This window comes from Stegostoma tigrinum, unplaced genomic scaffold, assembly GCF_030684315.1.
Source record: "Stegostoma tigrinum isolate sSteTig4 unplaced genomic scaffold, sSteTig4.hap1 scaffold_171, whole genome shotgun sequence".
Taxonomy (NCBI): Eukaryota; Metazoa; Chordata; class Chondrichthyes; order Orectolobiformes; family Stegostomatidae; genus Stegostoma; species Stegostoma tigrinum.
In genome coordinates, this window is record NW_026728112.1 from 248,246 (window position 1) to 264,357 (window position 16,112).

The 16,112-nt window shown below is 49.1% G+C and overlaps 1 non-coding gene across 1 annotated transcript; it reads right to left on the bottom strand.

Annotated features, from left to right (window-relative positions):
* Nucleotides 1-1,261: 1,261 nt before the first annotated feature.
* trnak-cuu (transfer RNA lysine (anticodon CUU)) lies at nucleotides 1,262-1,334 on the bottom strand. The gene has a single exon. It is a non-coding gene; the product is annotated as a tRNA-Lys (tRNA).
* Nucleotides 1,335-16,112: the final 14,778 nt, after the last annotated feature.

Genomic DNA, 16,112 nt, shown 5'->3' on the forward strand with positions numbered 1-16,112 from the left:
AGCTGATTTTGGTCTAGGTGTGCATCCCAGGAACAGCCCGTAGAGCAGGGAGAAGGAGGTGATTGACAGTCTCATCACCCCAACATCCGCCTCAAGGGCAGCATGGGGTGGCGCAGAGATTCCAGGTGTGCACAAAGGATCTCACTGGAAGAGCCCCTCTCACTGCCAGCCAAGTAATGTCCTTGTGCTTGTTTGAAAGTTCTGGCGATGAGGCATTCTGCCAAACGATTTTGGGAGTCTTCGAGGGGAACCACACGACAGGATCCACCCTCTCCTTTTCCCGAAGGGTCTCGAGGATCCTACGTGCTGACCACTACCTGACAGCCTTGTGGTCAAAAGGTGTCTCCTTTCATAAACTTCTCCACGAAGGACAGGTGGTATGCGACGGTCCAATTACTCAGAGCGTTCCACGGCAACAAGGCCAGGCCCATCCTTCGCAACACCGGGGACAGGTAGAACCTCAGTAAGTAAGGACACTTGGTGTTTGCGTACTGAGGATTTACCCAGAGCTTGATGCAGCCACACACAAAGATAGCCATCAGGGCGAGGGTGGCGTTCGGTACATCCTTTCCCCCATTTTCCAGGTCTTTGTACATGGTGTCCCTGCGGACCCGGTCCATTCTCGATCCCCAAATGAAGTGGAAGATGGACCGGTGACCGCAGCGGCGCAGGTCCAGGGAATAGGCCAGGTCTGCGCCACATACAACAGTACCAAAAGCCCCTTGCACCTGACAACCAGGTTCTTACCCACAATGGAGAGGGACCGAAGCTTTCTGTTGGTATTTGTTTTGATTGAAGAACTATCAGCATTTGGTGTGAAATTAATATTGTAGCAGGGCACTATCGAGCAGCCAAGAAAATGGGCGAGGAGGATAGCCATTGAGTTCAAGTAGACGTCATCGATGTTTTCCGTGGTATCCCCAGAGTTAGTTCGTTCTGTTTCAGCTCCATTTAACATGGAGCTGCCCAGGACGTGACCATTCTCAGTTTGTGACTCTGAACAATCTTATTGGTGCAGGGTTGGAGTTGCGTTAGTGCCTTTGCAAGTCCTGTCATTTATTACACAAGCGGCTGCACGTCCAAAACGATCTCTGCGATTTCCAGTGAAGTGGAATCAAATTTCACTGCAAAACTGGAAACCAGGATTTTCAAAGCAGCAGAAGTGCAGTCATGTTTTCAGCATAGCTGCAGCTGCTCGTTTCACTGATAACGTTGGAAAGCTATGCTTCATCACAGAAAGCAAAGCAGTAAGAAGCTACGACGCCCAGCGTGGGGCTCGAACCCACGATGCTGAGATTAAGAGTCTCACGCTCTACCAACTGAGCCAGCCAGGCTTGACTTGGTTGTCTTGTTATTTATCTAAAATCCTTATTTTCCCTTTTCACACCAAAGCCCCTGCAACCTCATTTCAATGTGCCAAAGATGATCCACCTCGAAAATCACAAGTTCCCAGTTTATTCTGCTCAATCACAAATAATATCATTTACATCTTCCACTTTTCAGCTGTCACTCCTTCAGACCATAATAACCCATTTTCATTTAACATTCAAAACTCATATTTTAATGTCGGTGCCCTCATCCTTTAGCTGCCCATGTGACTGTCAGTCACTCTGGGATGGTGAATCTGCTGCAATAAACCCAGTGATTTCTGTTACAGATTGTGTGAGATGTGTGTCTGTCTGCCCAGTCTCACTTAATACTTTCAGCACTTTGTTTGATCAGTACATCAGCAACTTCTGTAGCTTCGCATTTGGGGGCTGGATTTTCACACTTCAGTTAAAAACTATTCAAAGATCAAGAAGAATCTGCTGCATACCTTGTGAAATGTCATTTTTCACAGGAGAAGAGACGTTCATACGGAGTGTCAGTTAAGTTTTCCCAAGTGGAGCTAAGAGAAAATTCCACTCACGCGGAGATTGTGTCAATGGTGCTCTGGGATTTACTGAGCGGGAGAAATCTTCCTGTTTTTTTCTTGATCTTGTGCTTGGTGGATGGAGAAGATTGGCCCTGGTTGTAGGATCTTGCCTGCCAGGGATGTGCAGCAAGCAGCTGATTGAAGATGCAGTGGCCATGGACAGTGTGATGACAAAATCCTGCTGCTTGTCCCTGTCTCACTGAGCGTGGAGCTGGGGAAGACACAATCGTTGATGGGTTTGTTTGATTCCAATCTCTTCATAAACTTCAATTAACTAAATGCAGGTACATAGTTGGTTTATTGTCGGATCACAATGTTGAGAATAACTGCTTTGAAACCTGGATGTCTGGAGGTCTGACTAGAAAACAGTGGAGCTGACAAAGTTTCGAAGCTATCTCCTGAAGGCATAATCCCGATTGACGATTTTCTGTATCACCGGCAACATCACAGGGTAGCAAAATAAAAGAAGCTGGGCTCTTGGGTAGCCTTGAAACGCCAATCTTTCTCTCAATAACTGAATGCACTGGCTATTTGCAAAACCGAAGCTATTGGCATGAAGCTTTGCCGAAGCTCCTAATGCAGGGAGCCAGTCTTGTTGCACAGCTGGAGGTCTCTCGGTTTTCAGCTCCAATCTCCAGTTTATGTGTGATGCTTACATGCATTAGAGTTGTGGAGTTAGCATGAACATGAGCAACAATGGTAACATTCACAGTGTGAACAACCAGCAAAGATACCGCCTCACAAAGCAGGGACCATTGAATTGAAGCAGTGACGGTGAGTGAGTTTTACTGGCAAAGAAAACACATTTGACATCACGAGTCTGCTTCAGGGTCTCTTTTACTGCTGGATTCATCATAAAGTTCCTTTCTGCTCTTCCACAAGCACTTCTGCTTCACCTTTACTTGTATTCTCATCCCTTCATTCACAGTTTGGCAGGAGTAACGAGGTGAGGCAGGATAAACTGCACCCTTACCAGGAATGTGGTGGTCTTAGCACAGAGACCACAAGCCAATCCCTCTCATTCTCTGGTGTCATCAATCAAACATTTTACACCAACAGTAAAGACAATCGCTATAATCCTATAATTGTGACATTGTTTTTTTTTTCCTGGTGGATTAGGAATTCCAATTTAAATTCTGGAGATTCATAATCTTTTGAGACAAGAAATGTCTCCTTACCTCAGCCATAACAAAAGACACATTATCTGAGGAATGTAAGTCCAGTACAAAACATCCCATTCTCAGAGTGTCTCCGAATGTCAGACTTTACACAGAGCATAAACAGGAAATGAGGGGTATATACAGATGGACTGTTAGATAATGTGAAAGACGGCCAGGTGGATACACAGAGACAAAGAGAGATAAGTAGAAGCTTACTGGGGTAGACACTGGAAGGACCAATTCTCCACTTCACATGGCTGCTGACAGAAAAGAAAAAAAAAACAGAGGATCGCATTACCTCAGGGCAACAGAAGGAGCATTAGTGCTGTTCAAGTCCCTTTAAAGTTCAAAAGTTAATGCTGGTAAGCTAAGGAGCAAGTGTGATTTTGATAAATAAATGATTCAAAAGATAAAGTTAACAATGTCTCCCAGCATATTACGATAGAAACACAGTTAACCTGGCAGTGACGAATGGTCAGTGGATCCGAAATGTTTCCCTCTGCAGATATTACCATGCTTGCTGAGTTTCTCTTTGGGTTACTGTTTTTGTGTCAGATTGTCAGATTTTTTATCTTAAATGATAACTTTTGGGACAAAACAGATCGGGTGTCAGCTCCTGAAAAATCAGTCAGAAGCGCTATCACCAACATAGAGTAGTACTACAGAGCTTCCATTCCCTTACGGGGAAATTGGTCTCAGGCCGCAGCGGCGAAAGTGCCAAATGCTAACCACTAGTCCACCAGGGAACGCGACCGAAAAGATTGTGTCTTTGCTTAGTGATCTGCTTTTGCGTTTTCATGTGTGATCACTTTCGCTGCAGATCGGTTTTGCCATCTCCGATTTTCTTTTTGCAGCATGTATCCTGGTGGCTCGCGTTTTGCCCATTTGTCCAATGTAGTGCTTGTCACAGTTCTTGCAAGGTATTTTGTAAATGACATTCGTTTTGCTCGTTGTCTGTCTAGGGTCTTTTAAGTTCATTAGTTGCTGTTTTAGTGTGTTGGTGGGTTTGTGGGCTACCCTGATGCCAAGAGGTCCGAGTAGTCTGGCAGTCATTTCAGAAATGTCTTTAATGTAGGGGAGCGTGGTTATGGTTTCTGAGCCTGTTTTGTCTGTTTGTTTGGGTTTGTTGCTGAGAAATCGGCGGACGGTGTTCATTGGGTACACGTTCTTTTTGAATACGCTGTATAGGTGATTTTCTTCTGCTCTTCGTAGTTCCTCTGTGCTGCACAGTGTGCAGTGGCTCGTTGGAATAATGTTCTAATGCAGCTTCGTTTGTGGGTGTTGGGATGGTTGCTCCTGTATTTCAGTATTTGGTCCGTGTGTGTTGTTTTCCTGTAGACGCTGGTTTGAAGTTCCCCATTGGCTGTTCGCTCTACTGTGACATCTAGGAATGGCAGTTTGCTGTTGTTTTCCTCCTCTTTTGTGAATGCTATGCCAGTAAGGGTATTATTGATGGTCTTGAAGGTTTCCTCTGATTTGTTTCGTTTAGTGATGACAAAGGTGTCATCCACGTAGCAGACCCAAAGTTTGGGTTGGCTGATTGGCAGAGCTGTTTGTTCGAGTCTCTGCATTACTGCCTCTGCTAAGAACCCTGATATCGGAGATCCCATGGGTGTACCGTTGGTTTGTCTGTAGGTTTTGTTATTGAAAGTGAAGTGGGTGGTGAGGCATAGGTCCACTAGCTTGCTGATGTTGTCCTTGCTGATGAGGTTGGTGGTGTCTGGTGTATGTGTCTTCTGTTCTTCTCATAATACTGCAGTCAGTGTTTCTTTGGCCAGGTTTTTTCTTGCAAGAACTGTGACAAACACCACATTGGACAAACAGGCAGAAAGCCAGCCACCAGGATACATGAACATCAACTTGCCACAAAACGACATGACCCACTATCACTCGTATCCTTACATACAGATGAGGAAGGACACCACTTTGATTGGGACAACACATCCATCCCAAGACAAGCCCAACAGAGACATGCACGAGAACTCCTAGAAGCATGGCATTCCAACCGGAATAAATTCCATCAAACAAACACATTGGCTCCAAAATCAGTCTACCATCCCCTGAGAAAAAACACAGGAAATGACATCACCAACCCAAGGAAGCCTGAACATATAAATAGAAAGCGGGACATGACACGGGGGCTTCACCCGAGGCCCACTGATCATGTTAACTAGAATGGCGACAAAACGTCTGGGAACAAACCTTCCAGCTCAGTGAACCAGCTTACATCCGGTAAAAATAAAGACCCATTCTTTTGTGGACCGGGAGGAGGACAGTGTGACCGTGTTGGAGGTGGAAAGAAGACGTCGGGTTGGCTGTGCACCCTTGCAACCGGTGGATCTTAATGCTGGATTCAGCCTAGCGCTGGGTCAGGGGAGCAGCCAACCTGCAACGATGGCTGCGATGAGTGCTCGTGCCCTGGGTCAGGGGGTCCAGAACACCATCCATGTTTCCGTGAAGAAGGTGGATGAAGGTGCACCTGTCGACTGCAACTTCTTCATGAAGAGGGTCCTGTTGGACTGTTGTGGGTTCACTGCTGCGGACATTTACTGCCTGCAGTATTTCCCTGGAGGAGGTTTATATGATGTAACCTTCAGGAGTGCCAAGCTTTGCGAGCGCTTCCTGGAGTTTTTCAAGCAGAAAGGAGGTAAGGGCCCCCTCACAGTACTGACCACTGTCCCGCTGTTCGTGATGTCAGTGCAGAGGAGCCGTATGGTGACTGTACACATATACAACCCGCATGTGCCAGCAGTTGATGTCCTGACCTTCCTCGGAAGGTATGTGAAGGTGGAAGGGGAAAGAACCAACATCATGGACCCTTCGGGATCTGGACCAGTAAGAGGCAGGTCAAGGTGACGCTGAGGAAGGACGTGGACGGGAACATCATACACCCACCATCCAGCGTCGCGATCGGTGGGAGCAAAGGCTACCTGACCTACGCAGGGCAACCTAAAGTGTGCCAGGCCTTTGGTAGGTCAGGTCACGTGGCGGCCGACTGCAAAGCCACCATCTGCAGGGAGGAGGGACACTTGGCAAACGATTGCCCACAAGAAAAAAGCTGCAACCTTTGCGGGGAAGCGGGCCACATCTATAGGGCATGCCCGCATCAGGGGAACACCTATGCCCAGGTCGCCAGCAGAGGCAATGCGGGGCGAGCCCCCCCAGAGGAGGGGAAGGCACCAGGCCCCTGCAAGGACCCCGCTAGTCTGCAGGACAGCCAGGTCGTGCAGGCGGGCCCAGCCCCACAGGATGGACCCGAGGCCAGCAAAGCGCCTCTGCAGGCTCTGCTCCCCCCGGACAACCCAGAGTCGATGGAGGAGGCGACAGGTGACCCAAGGGAGTGGACGACGGTCCGGAAAGTGAGGAGGAAGGTGTGCCGGTGGGCCCCGGCACCGCAACCATCAGGCAGGAAGAGGCAGCTACAGGGGGGGGAAGATTCGGAGGGGACCCGCCCAAAGCAGAAGCTAAAGATCTCAAGGGAGAAGGAAAGCAGCACACCGCTTCCAGGTGATGGGAGGCGCCCTGAGACTCCCACCGACACCCAGCCACGCACTGCTTTGGCCCTGGAGGCCCCCCCGAACCTTCAGGCGGGAAGCAGGAAGCAGTGTGTCCCCAGCCTGACCCAGAGCTGGACTCTCCTGACTCCATACCCCCGACGGGGGGATGCCACCCGGAAGGCAGCACGGACGGTTTCCTGAACCCGGAGAGCGTCCAGCAGTTAGCCCGGGCAATGGGCATGAAGGGACAGATGGAGGGGCTGGACCTTGGAATCGGGGAGGGTACTGCGGTCACTGCAGGTACGAGTTGCGAGCATTAATGTGCGCAGGGTCAAGTCCACCGCAAGATGTGTGTCCACGTCGGCCTCCCTGACCACCGTCAAGGCAGACCTCCTGTTTCTGCAGGAGTACGGGATACCGCAGCTCAGCAGGTACAGGAAGTGGTCGGGTGCCTGGACCTGTGGGCCTTTGATCTGGTCGGGGGGGGTGGGGGGGAAGCGACTGTTGCTCCTTGGGCCTGGCTATTCTGCTGCGGGGGCGCAAACTCATCATCTCTCAAGTTCAGGAGGTGGTGGCGGGGGTGCCTCCTAGTGGCTGATGTCACCTACAGGAACGCTCCCCTGAGGCTGATCAAGGTGTACACCCCAGCGGAGTGAGCGGTTGGCCGTCCTGCAGCGGCTTCCACCCCTGCTGGCTACGTCCAGGCCGGTCATCCTAGGCGGAGACTTCAACTGCATCATCGATGCAGATGGAACATCCGGCCTGGGGACAGTAGGTGGGGGGGAAGTCAACCAGACGTCACATCCAGATTCCTGGTGGGCACGGTGAAGGACGCCAAGTTGATCAATGTCTTCAGCACCCGTGCAGACGGAGTGCAGTGGAGATGCACCTGGTCGCGGCCAGACGGGTCTATCAGCTCAAGGATAGACATCCTGTTTGTGTCGCGGGCGTTCTCAGTCAGGTCCACCGGCGTTGAGCCGGTGTTCTTCTCTGACCACTGCCTCCTGCTGGCCGACTGTCACTTACAGGACGACCAGCAGGCCGGCAAGGGGTCGTGGAACCTCAACACGACTCTGTTGACCACAGAGAACTTCAAGGAGCTTAAGAGGGAGTACGCTGGTTGGAGAACCGTGAAACCCCTCCGAATCTCTGGGCGACTGGTGGGAGACGGTGAAGGAGAACATCAAGAGGTTCTTTGTCCTCAAGGGCGTTCGGAAGGCGAGAGAGAGGTGGGGAAATCTGTCATGACTCCAGAAAAGGATGCAGAACCTGCTCCTCCTGCAGTCAATGGGGGTCGATTTCACAGAGGACCTCCGCGAGGTGAGGGGCCAGCAAGCCTCGCTCTTCGCCGCAGAGGCCTCCAAGATTATCTTGCGGTCCAGGGTCCACTCCGTGGAGCAGGCTGAGATGTGTTCGCGTTTCTTCTTTCAGAAGGTGCACAAAGAGAGCTCTGTGCTTAGCCGGCTGAAGGAGGACGACGGCTCGGTGATGTCGTCTCGGCCCCACATTTTGAGGATCAGCAGATTCTTCTTTGCCGGACTGAACAACACGAAGCCCACGGACAGCATGGCCTCCGAGTCGTTCCTGTCGTCTATCACGGAGGTCTTAGACGATGGCATGAGGGAGTGGCTGGGCCGGCCAATATCCCTGAACGAGCTGACCAGAGCACTCAAGTCCGTTGAGAGGAATAAGACTCCCAGGAGCGAAGGCTTACCGGTTGAGCTGTATTCCGCTCTGTGGGACCTGGTCGGTCAGGACCTGATGGAGGTGTATGACAGAGTGCTTCGGGCAGGGGAAATGTGCAAGTCCATGAGGAAAGGCATCATCACCCTCATTTACAAGGGGAAGGGGGAGAGAGAAGAAATTAAGAATTGGCGTCCCATTTCACTATTGAATGTGGACGACAAAATCATGGCCAAGGTCATAGCCAACCAGGGCAGGTCTGTCCTGGAGTCGCTGATTGCCCCTGACCAAACCTGTGCTGTGCCAGGCAGGAAGCTCGCTGGGAGCCTCGTGCTCATCAGGGATACGATCGCCTACGTGCAGGACAGGCAGGTGGACACCTGCCTCGTCAACCTGGACAAGGAGAAGGCCTTTGACGGGGTCTCTCATGCTTACATGAGGGACGTCCTCGCCAAATTGGGGTTCGGGGAGGGCATCCACAACGGGATCCGGCTGCTCTACACCAACATTGTTAGCGCAGTCTCGATGAACGGGTGGGAATCGGACAGTTTTCCCGTCAGATCTGGAGTCAGGCAGGGCTGCCCCCTCTCTCCTGCCTTGTTTGTGTGCTGTGTGGAGCCCATCGCCGCATCCATCAAGAAGGACGTGAGCCTGAAGTTCGTGACTATCCCAGGCAGCGGAGGCCTTCAGGTCAGGACCTCCCTGTACATGGACGATGTTGCCGGCTTCTGCACCGATCGGTCGGTGAGTAGGCTGTTGGACATCTGTGGCCAGTTTGAACTGGCTTTGGATGCCCAAGTCAATAGGGGTAAGAGCGAGGCCATGTTCTTTGGGAACTTCATCCCCCTCACCGTCAGGACAGACTACCTGAAGGTGCTCAGTGTTTGGTTCGGTGGAGCTGGGGCGTGCACTAAGACTTGGGAGGAGCGTATCACCAAACTGAAGCAGAAGCTGGGCAGGTGGACGCTCCGGTCCCTCTCCATCACGGGTAAGAACCTGGTTGTCAGGTGCAAGGGGCTTTCGGTACTGTTGTATGTGGCGCAGGCCTGGCCTATTCCCTGGACCTGCACCGCTGCGGTCACCCAGGCCATCTTTCACTTCATTTGGGGGTCGAGGATTGACCGGGTCCACAGGGACACCATGTGCAAAGTCCTAGAAAATGGGAGAAAGGGCGTACCAAATGCCACCCTCACCCTGATGGCTACCTGTGTGTGCGGCTGCATCAAGCTGTGCGTAGATCCTCAGTACGCAAACACCAAGTGTCACTGCTTACTGAGGTTCTACCTGTACTCGGTGTTGCGAAGGATGGGCTTGGCCTTGTTGTCGCAGAACGCTCCAAGTAGTTGGACCGTCCCGTACCACCTGTCCTTCGTGGAGAAATTTTTGAAGGGAAACACCTTTGACCACAAGGCCGTCAGGCAGTGGTCAGCACATAGTAACCTCGAAACCCTTCGGGAAAAGGAGAGGGTGGATCCCGTCGTGTGGTTCCACATGCAGACGGCCGAAGTCGTTTGGCAGAATGCCTCATCGCCAGAACTTTCAAACAAACATAAGGACATTGCTTGGCTGGCAGTGAGAGGGGTTCTGCCAGGGAGATCCTTTATGCATGCCCGGAATCTCTGCGCCACCGCAAGCTGCCCTCGAGGTGGCTGCGGGGTTGACGAGACTGTTGATCACCTCCTTCTGGAGTGTGCCTCTGCACAGGAGGTCTGGAGGTGGATGCAGTGATATTTGACAAGGTTTGTCCCGAGCAGCTCCGTGACGCGTGACTCCGTGCTCTACAGGCTGTTTCCCGTGAGGCACACCGAGACCAACATCAACCGCGCCTGGAGGACCATCAATGCGGTGAAAGACGCTGTTTGGTCTGCCCACAACTTTCTGGTCTGCCAGCTGAAAGAACTGACCCCGACCGCGTTTTGCAAAGTGGCGCACTCCAAGGTCCAGGACTACGTGCTGAGGGACGCGCTAAAGCTTGGGGCAGCCGCCGCCAAGGTGCGGTGGGGAAAGACCACCGTATGAAACCCCTTGTCCAGAATAGAAAAAAAAGGGCCCTATCTGGTATCAGAGATAATGGGAACTGCAGATGCTGGAGAATCCAAGATAATAAAATGTGAGGCTGGATGAACACAGCAGGCCGAGCAGCATCTCAGGAACACAAAAGCTGACGTTTCGGGCCTAGACCCTTCTAGGGTCTAGGCCCGAAATGTCAGCTTTTGTGTTCCTGAGATGCTGCTCGGCCTGCTGTGTTCATCCAGCCTCACATTTTATTATCTTGGACCCTATCTGGTAACTGGGCCCAGCTGGCGCCTTCCCCAACTGGTCAGGGGGCCAATGCGGACTGTGCGGGGAGACGACTGCCGGGGTATTTTCTTTGCTTTTTTTGTCTTCTTTGTTTTGTTTTTTTCCTTTAGTTGGTGTACGTACCCCCTAGGTAATCCGGAGCGGCTTGCATGACTGGGTAGGTGTATAAATATGTTTTATTTTGTGCATCTTATGAATAAAGTATATTTTTTTAAATTCAAAAAAAGCGACGAAACGTGTGAAAATGAACCTTCCAGCTCGGTGAGCAAATTTACATCCAGTCTTGTTGTCTATTCGAAAACGTAATACCATGCCACAACTACCACAAAACATGGCATTGGACAGACAGAAAGGAAATTAGCCATCAGAATATGTGAACATCAGCTAGCAGCAAAATGGCACAATGAATTCTCCTTAATATCTGTGCATTCAGACAATGAAGGCCGTCAATTTAACTGAGGCTAAGTGGCCACAGTAGCCCACGCCAAACACACACATGCATGGGAATTCCTGGAGGCATGATTCTCCATCCATACTTCAAATCAACAAATTTATAGAATTGGACCCTATTTACAAACCCATACAGATCAAAACTGGAAATGACAGTACTCACCATAATGGACTGGAAAGCATAAATTCCCAGCACAGTAGAATAACATTGCTTCAAAGGCTGTCTCCGGGCACGGTGACAAAACTCCTGAACAAATATAAGCCAGCTCAGTGAGCAAGTCAACAGTCTTATCCACAACCCGAGCTATTGATCTTTGCCAAAACTTTAGACTACATTTTTCATTCTGTCCCATTGGAGAACAATTCTTGTAGCTCACAAAACTGCTACTTCAAAGTAACATCAAAAAAAAGTCCAAATGAATGCGTTGATGAGGGGAGTTCTGACCAGTCATGTAGATGTGGGTATCACCTGATGCATGGAGAGTGCTTTCTGACCAGAGCTGTAGCAGATGAGTGTCAGATACACAGACAGACTGGGCAAATAGATTCACATCAGAGCTCACATCTCCCAGCCTGGGAATCTGAGGCAGTGCTCAGACATTCAAGTAATGAGCCTCAATATCAGCTCAGCAAGATCTCACAATTGCATTTGCAGATACAAACTATTTTGTTTTACAATTTCATGATGCAATCAGGAAAATCCGTGATACAAAAAGTAACCTCCTTCTCACTCCACACCCTTTCTACCTCGGTACCGTCCTACAGGTAATATACATTCCCCAATCCCTAACATTCTGCAGGATCCCACCTTTTCCTACATTTGCACTATTCTCCCATGTCTGCAAATGTCCCTTTCTCTGGAACATGTCCAGGTTCTATAACCTTCCTATCTCTGAAACATCCCCAGAACAGCACCGGAGGTAAATGGAGGTGATTGAGATCGGGATGATTTTGTGCACATGAAAATTTTACATAAATACGGAGGGTTGCAATCACAGGAAGGGGTTTCAGGGAGCTAAAAAGCATGTGATCTGAATGCAGTAATATAAATAGAAACGGTTGTCAGGAGTAGAGGAGACTACACAGACGTCAATACATGTCAAGTTTGGGAAGGCTGTGCTAAGTGGACGAGATGTCATAGGTAGACAGGACCTTAGAACTAAGAGGAGGTCACATCAAGACAAAGAGATGTAGGGGCTGCATGAGTTCATAGAGAGAGGGAAGTTAGGAGGGCTGGAGCAGTTTGCAGGGATAAGGATGCTTATAGGATGGCGGTGCTTTACACGAACAGGGAATGTTTTATGGAATGGTGCATTGTACACAGAAAATAGGATCGAAAACAGAAATGGACGCTTATAGCGACTGAAGAAATGTACAGATGAAGCAAGACTTAGCTTCTGGAATTTAGATAGATGGGAAGGCTGGAGTCCAAAAGTGTCTTCAAAGAGACAGTTATACAGATAAAGTAGCATTGAACAAACTGGATAGGTTCCTGAGACACGGAGGGTTGTAGGGGTGGGTGAAATTTGCATTGACAGGGGTGGAAGAGCTATCTACAGAGAGGGGGGCATTTTTAAGCTACAGTAATAGGGAACACATTGCAGCATTACACAAAGAGACAGTGTTTGAGATGCTGGTTTACAAAGAATGGCAGGGCTCTAGGCAGGGGAGGAGCAAACAGCGAAATGGAACATTGCAACGGCTACAAAAAGTGTACAGAGTGTAGGGAGATTTATTGGGCCTGAAGGAGGTTAGAAAGACTGTGGGCTGCAGAGTCTGCAGGGACTGGAGGAGGCCTGACAGATGGGGAGTGAGACAGGGGCTGGAGGAATTTACTGGAGATAGACGTTTGCAGGAAAATGAGGAGTTTACAGATATAAAAGGAGGGCAACAGAGGCTGGTTCAGATTGCATACACAGGGTGGGCTGATGAGCTATACAGCATCATACAGACAGGTTTAAAGGAGCAGGAAACGGTAACAGAGATAGGGAAAGTTTCAATGTTGTAAGAGGTATGAGCGTGTGGGACAAGGTCACAGAGGCAGGGGTGGCTACAGGGATTGGAGGAGCACACGGAGGTCGGGACACTGGAGGATATAATGTTACACAATAGGGAGAATTCCAGCAGCTAAAGGTAAAGAAAACATGGAAGGCTATTGGGCTGCAGGAGGAAACAGACCATGAGTACTGCAGGTACTGGAGCAGGTTTGAGAGACAGGCAATATTCTGCAGTCTAACAAAGTTCCAGTGATAAGAGGCTGTGTAAGTTACACAGATCGGGAGGATAGTAGGAGCCAGAGGTGGTTATGGAGAGAGGCAGTGTTACGCTGAAACATAGGAAAATGGGTTAGGTGTAGGCTATTCAGCCCCATGGGCCTGCTCCACTCTTCAATCAGATCACGACTGATCATTTAGCTCAGTTCCCTCTTCCTGCTTTCTCCCCATACGGAAACTGTCATGACTGGAGCAATCTACAATGATAGGGAGTGTTGGAGTGAGTGGAGGAAGTTACAGAGATAAAGAGAGCTGTGGAGCACTGTCGAAGTTAAAGACACCGGGAGAGTCATTCAGCCTGGAGAAGATTACAATGTTACACAGAAGTGTACAGGCTGAAAGAGGTGACAAAACTAGAGGTATGTAGGGGTTAGAGAAGGTTACTGTGACAGGGAGGATGGTAGAAGCTTTTCTTCGTTATAAAAGTAATTATCATCTTTGTTTTTGAAAGAGATAAAAGACAAAGGTTTTGAACGACTCAGGAGATTACTTGCACAAGGAAGGGTGGAGGAAGATGGAGTGTGTTGTCACTGATGAGTGTGTTGAGTTTATTGTGATTGTGAGGGTTGTAGTGATGAAACGACATGATAGCAAGGTTAGTAGAGACTTGATGGTGTACAGAGATAGGGAGGAGCTGCAAGAGGTGATGGTGATAGTGAGTTTGTGGTGATGGGGGATGGTTACATCAATAGTGAGGGGTTCGGGGGATGAAAAAAGTTAAGGTAGAGAGGTTTCTCCTGAATGGAAGAGACTACATGGATGGCGATGGTTCAAGCGACTGGATTTTTTCACAGATATGGAGAGTCAATGGAGCTGGTGAAGGTTACAAGGATCGAGAGGGTTGAAGGAGTCAAAGCGAATACACAGGCACGGAGGGTTGTGTTGATGGGAGAAGCTACAGGGATAGGGACTGTTGTCGGGCCATTTCTTAGTTTTGTGTCTTGGTTACGTGCCTCACATTCATGAATCACTTCAGTACCTGGGTGATATGTAGGGGTTTACATAGAACTCTCCCTGTCTATCTCCTTGAGAAGGTTACACTGGTACAGACAATGTTAGGGATTGAAGAAACTGACAGAGACACTATGCATTCTACGGACTAAAGATGATTATGAACAGAGCAAGGATTACAGGGTCTAGAGGGGATTACAGACAAAGGGAGGGTTGTAGGGTGGGGAAGAGGTTACAAAGACGGTTGGTGTTTTAAGGACGGGGGGGGACTGATTGTGATCAATTGGCATAATTGACATAGAGTGGATCTGTGGAGGTTACAGTACAAGAGAGGTTTGTACAGGCAATATGAGTTTACACAGACAGGAATGGTTCTCAGGGCTGGAGGAGGTAACTGTGAAAGGGAATGCTATAACGAATGGAGAAGGTAACATTCACGGAGAATTTCAGTGGCAAAAAGGAGGTGACAGTCATACGGCCCTTTGTTTAGACAGCAGAAGTTTACATTTGCAAGTAGCACTTTGGAGACCGAGGGACTTGACAGAGAGAGGGCGATGAGCAGGAACTAGATAAGGTTTGAGAGAGAAAGACAGTTGACAGCTTTGTAAGATGATGCAACATACAGAGCATTACAGAGTTTGGACAAGATCTAGAAGTTCACAAGGGTTATAGGAACAGGAGGAGGATACAGATAAGTTGAGGTTTGGAATGGGATAAGGTTACAAGAACAAAAGAAGGTTCCAGGAATGTGAAGGGCTACGGGGGCTGCAACCAATTCCAGAGATAGGGAGGGATTCACATGTTGCAGGTTACAGAGTTCAGGATGGTTTTTGCAATTGGATGAAGTGAGTAATACAAAGTATTGTAGACACTGGATGAGGTGACAGTTCGCATGGATCTTCAGACTGAAGGACGTTAGAGAAAGAAAGAGAGGTGTCGGGGCTGGAGTTAGATAAGGCAATCAAGAGGATTTTACAGGTACATGGATGATTTTAGTGGCTTCAAGAGGTTAAAGAGTTAGGAAGGCTAATTAATGCCTGAAGGATGGAGAATGAGGAGCATTGTAGCGATAGGAGAGATTGCACACTGAACGAAGTTGCAAACATGAGGAGGATTAAAATGGCTTCAGAATGCAATATATTCGAGCAGTTTACACAGGCAGGAACAGCTATCAGACTGGAGAAATTTAGCGAGATAGGGAGGTCTGTAGGAATGGTCAATTGTCAGAGGTCATGTGGTGCTGTGTTACGGGAGGCAGGAGTGTTCTTGGGACTGGAGAAAGTTACAGTGATATCATGTGTTGCAGGGGCATGAGGATGATGTATGTCCAGATGGGGAGGTGAGTCGGGGCCGGAGGATATCACAGAGACATGATGGACTGTAAGTAGTGGATAAGATGACAAGTGTCAAAATTATTGTTATGACTTGAGGAGGAGGACAATACCAGGATTGGACACATTGTCAAGACTGGAGCAATTTGCAAAGATGGGAAGGGGAGTCAGAATTGGCAGAGGTTTTAAATACACAGAGGGATCTTAGCGAGGACTGGAGGAGCCAGAGATACCTAATGTTCAAGGAGTTAGAAGGATTCAACGCACTGATGACGATGAGTTGCAACAAAGGATCTGTAGACTTGCTGTATGACTGACTGTTAGAGAGAGAACACGGAACGGAAACATCCCAGGGTTCAATGCCACTGTCTTGAGAGAGGCCCGCTTTTAACTCTGCTGTTCTTATCCTCACGAAGACAGCACAGGCCTGGATTGAGAATTATGGACTTCCGATGCAGTCCTCGGAAAGTTCAGTACAACAGAGCTGAAAGTAGGGTGGTGAAGTTTTTGAGAAGATTTGCAGCTCAGGTTGTGGATGATGTTTTAGACTT